This window comes from Kryptolebias marmoratus, linkage group LG10 (genome assembly GCF_001649575.2).
Source record: "Kryptolebias marmoratus isolate JLee-2015 linkage group LG10, ASM164957v2, whole genome shotgun sequence".
Classification (NCBI taxonomy): domain Eukaryota; kingdom Metazoa; phylum Chordata; class Actinopteri; order Cyprinodontiformes; family Rivulidae; genus Kryptolebias; species Kryptolebias marmoratus.
The window spans coordinates 7,978,571-7,983,264 of NC_051439.1; the positions used below are offsets into that span (position 1 = coordinate 7,978,571).

General features: G+C 37.3%; 1 protein-coding gene across 3 annotated transcripts in view; it reads right to left on the reverse strand.

The window, feature by feature from the left end:
- LOC108233490 overlaps positions 1-4,694 on the reverse strand; it is an 11,735-nt gene extending 7,041 nt beyond the window's left edge. Inside the window, exon 1 of one of the 3 annotated variants that reach the window (XM_017412017.1) lies at positions 4,622-4,694. The gene's annotated coding sequence lies outside the window, so the exon portion shown is untranslated. Of the gene's footprint in view, positions 1-3,185; positions 3,317-4,621 lie in introns of those variants that run through there. The other 2 variants (XM_017412025.3, XM_025004704.2) reach the window with 2 other exon arrangements.

The window sequence follows — 4,694 nt, forward strand, 5'->3', positions numbered from 1 at the left end:
ATCATCAAAATTAAACGAAATAAACATTTGAAATATATGAGTTTGTATGTAATGTATGAATATAATATACAAGTTTCACTTTTTAAATGGAATTACTGAAATCAATCTACTTTTTCATGATATTCTAATTTTATGACCAGCACCTGTATATTCTCATGTTCCTCATTGATGTGCTTCATGCCTTGTATGGGTTTCCCTTGTGTTTTGTAAGTTTTGTTGTCTCGCCAGCTTGTTATTTTTGTCATTAAATTTTCTGAGTTTCCTTGAGCTTCCGGAGTCCAGTCTGCGTCCCCGGGTCTCTACCAAAAACCAAATCATGATTGGCATATACAGAGGACATTTCTGTCATAACAAAATTATATTTCCACTAATTAGCAAAATACACTTCAATTAAAGTTTGATTAACAACTATGTACTATGCATCAAATCTTAAATTAAATCTAAAAGAGAAGCAAAAGAAAAATGTCACTGCATCTAAAAAAAGGGTGTAGATTTCTGTAGCCTAACTCTGACACTTACCCTAACCATAACCTATACCCGGATAAGAATTACAATAGTCCAGCCCAGACGTGTTAAATGCATAGACCAGTTTTTCTGCATCATGATAAGATGTTTCTATTTTTAGTGATATTGCAAAGATGGAAGTAAGTGGTCCAGGTAACATTTTTAATGTGGAGGTAAAATGACATACTCTGATCAGAAATAACACCAAAGTTCTTTACATTAGAGCTGGAGGACAAATTAATGCCACCCAGAGAAAATGAAACGCTGCAAAGTTTGTTCCTAAGATGCTCAGGTCGAAAAACCACAAACTCTGTTTTGTCTGAGTTTAAAAGCAGAAAATTAAGAGTCATCCAGGTTTTTATGTCTTTAAGACATGCTTGTAATCCAAGTAACTGATTAGATTTGTCGGGTTAATGGATATATATAACAGCTCTAAACTCTGACTGAAACTCCTCAAACAGATTATTTCTGTCCAGATGTTCACACAATTAGAGACAAATTAAGCAGAACCAAAATGGGAATATTAATTTGGGGAAACACCTCTTTGAACAGCTTGGTTGGGATGGGATCTAGGAGACATGCTGAGGGTTTGGATACAGCTATTATTTTTGACAATTCAGATGTAGGTGTAGGTGTTGAAGATACTGAACTAAAACTGATTGGAAGCCGACTGTAATGGTTGGGCCATGTTTACAGATTGGATGATGACAGACCTATAAAAGAATTTCTGCATGGCAACCTGACTCAGGGAACTCGACCTGTGGGCTGTCGAAAACTGAGGTTTAAAGACACTTAGCACATGGCCACTTTTCCAGGCATTTTAATAAGTCAGTGGGACACAGACAAAAGTTAGCGAGAACTAATACATAATACAATAATACATGTGTGCGACCCAAGGATAAATCTTCATGGGAAAAGAAAGAAGAGAAGAGGAAACAAGGTGTGTGAAAACCATCAGTGATTCATAAGGTGAACTATTGTATGACTGATCCGACAACAATGACAAGAGCAAAACGAGCCTGACTCAAGAGGAAAAACAATCAGAAATTGTTGTTGGCTTATTGTTAGTAGTTTTTAGTATACACAGGGCAAAAGTGGACTGAAGCAGCACTGATTTACCGTGACTTGTTAAAAATCTCCAGTCTGCAAAAATCGACGTTTTTCCTCACAAACACGCGCGCACACACACTCAAACACCATCAGCGGCCATCATGAATTGAGCCAACTTTAAAACTTAATCAGTGTTGAAGTGTGTTCAATGATTACTTTGAGTGTTTCATTCCAATCTATCCAGTGGTTCATTAGATTATTTGCTAACAGACAAACACCTACTTTGAGTCTTCTTTTTATATTTTTTTAATAAGTTGTTTTAAAGGAAATGCTAGCTGGATGTTGTAAATTCTAATTTCCCCATTTCTCCCTGAATGCATCAGTAGCACATTACCAGAAGGTGCCATCCTGTAAAAAAACATTTTATCTAAAGCAAGAGATTTTTTAGACAGGAACATTTCAGCCTGTTTATACATGCTCAGGTTGTTGTTTTAATATTTGAACCTGCAGTTGCAGTTGCAGTTCCCTTTGACTGAATGAAGTCAAACTGGAAAAACGATCCACCAGTCAAATGAGTTTAAACTCGTGTTTCTGTCATCCGAGACACTTTAACTTTAAACTTTAATGACATGTCAGATGTGTGACATCAAAATAGGATCACCACTCATGTAATAAAGGAGTGGATTCAAATGTATGTATTGTGTATATAAAAAAGTTAAAAAAAAAGAAAGATTTGTTGTACTGCAGTTAAGACAAACCACAGGACTTCAAAACACTTCGGATTGTGCTGACCTTTGGAAAAGAAGAACAACATGCTTCTTTTGAGAAAAAAAAAAACAAAAATGTGGCAGCTAAGAAGAGTTTCCAGGCAGATTAATAAGTAAAAAAAAAGGCAAATTTCACAACTGTTGCGAGCATGTTTGAAAGAGGTCAGGAGAGGGGTTCAGTTCAACCATCTACAACATGGTGGGGAGCCTGATCCACCATAAATACAGATTATAATCGCAAAATACTTTGTTGACTATGCAGGTAACAGTGTTTTCAACAATGGAAACATTCTGATTGGCCTCCACAGAGCTTTGATACTAAACACTGTTTAATTATCTCGACAGCAGAGTAGAAGGACAGCCACCATAAAGAAAGAGTTTAAAATGAGCTTTGACACAGAAAGCTCAGAATACGTTAAACATAACAGAAAGTTCCCCGTTGTTCACAAGCTCCAATTAAATAAAAAAAACCTAGTACTCCTTAAGGTTGCAGTTTTGGTCAAACCAGAAAAACAAGATTCTATGTGATGAGAATATGTTGTGACTGACTCTCAGCTACTACCACATCAAATCGTAGCAAAATATCTGTAAAGCCGACTGAATTATCGCAACGTTTGTGTTTTCTAAGGCCAGTGGCAGCCATGCTGAATCATGATGACTCCAAAAATTAAGTAGGTGTGGAGGCACAGCCAATGGTTATCTCTTAAAAGTTCCATCAAATTTCATCCACTGTTGTAAGAGATCATTTACAAGCAAACACAAACACAGAGGCAGGCAAAATCATTACTCTCCGGCTTTGCCTTTCCAAGATTGGTGACAACAACAGCAGAATTTTCACAGAAAACTACAAACTCTTGCACTCACTCTAACTTCCTGTACCTCCGCTCTGTTGACTTCTAAAGCTCCAAATGCAGAAAGGCCTCACAGCAGCTATTCAGGGTTGCAAAATTGTGTTTGTTCTTTTGAATCAGTGGTGTCCAACCCTGGTCCTCGAGGGCCACTATCCTGTATGTTTTACTTGTTTCTCTGCTCCAACACGTCTGATTTGAATCAGTGGCTGATTAACAGGCTTCTCCAGAATATGAAGAGGGAATTTAACCACTGAGTCAGGTGTGTTGGAGCAGGGAAACAAGTAGGACCTCGAGGACCAGGGTTGTTTTAAATGGTGATAAAAAGAAGCACATAACATCACCATGGCAACCTGCATTGCTGTCAGTTACATCTTAAAACAGAAAAACAACTGGACTTCTACTCTGTAGCTGAAGATGTTTTGCTTCTCATCAGAGACGCTTTCTCAAGTCAGGGAGTGTGGAGTTAAAGCTTTTGAAGCAGAGGTCTTAGGTAAGCTAGATTCACATGCAAATTACTCTCACTCTACTCACAATAGGACGACTGTAAACTATTGTGACACAATGAAACTATTGTGTTGTGTTTCCTAAGCTCCAAGTGTAGAAAAGCCTCACCGAAGCTATTCAGGGTTGCAAAATTGTGTTTGTTCTTTTAAATGGTGATTAAAAAAGTAGCACTGAACAGAACCATGACAACCAGCATCGCTCTCACATTACGCCCTGATGGACTTGATTTCAAAGGGGGTGGGGTGTTCCTCCACCTTCACAGCCATAAAAGGTGTCAAATTGTTCAGGGCGTCTTCCACACTTTGACACCCCGGGGCACACGATCCTGCCTGTTTTATTTGTTTAAAATCTCCAGTTTCCTGAGAACTTGGTGACAAACCGTTGAAGTAACTCACGTCATTGGTGCAGGAACACATCTGAAATGTGCAAGTCATTCTGCCACATGGGGCATTTGGTGCAGAACAAAAAATAAAATAAAAAAAAGATTTTAAACAATTTGAAGAATGTGAAAAGATTCTCACAAACCTGTTTGTGTGTAAAACAGGTCTCCTGCCAAACCCTGCTTCACTACTGGGTGTGAACAAAAAAGCGCAAAAATCCGTCTTTAAAGGAAATAAATACAGGATAGCTCTTCAAAACATTGAGAGGAAACACAATAATATATTTCCCTACATCTCCCTTAGAGGGTTCCGTTTAATATTCTTTATTGCTGCGGTTTTTTAATACAACTTTAACTTTAATTCGCAATTAAAAGTGTACTAAAGTATTTAACCTGCTGTTATCTCAGTCAACTCGTAATGAACATTTATGGCTAGAAAATTGCTGAAATAAAGCTAATAAGTCATAACAATGTATATACAGTTGTACATAAATAAGAGTCCAAGAAAAACAAATCGACACTTATCAACTAATTTGAAGAATTTTTAAGAGTCATGATAAACTTACAGAAACTCGCTCGAAGCTGAGGTGTTCAGTGCTTCTCCTGTTGTTGGTTTGCAAAAAAAAAAAAAAAAAAAAA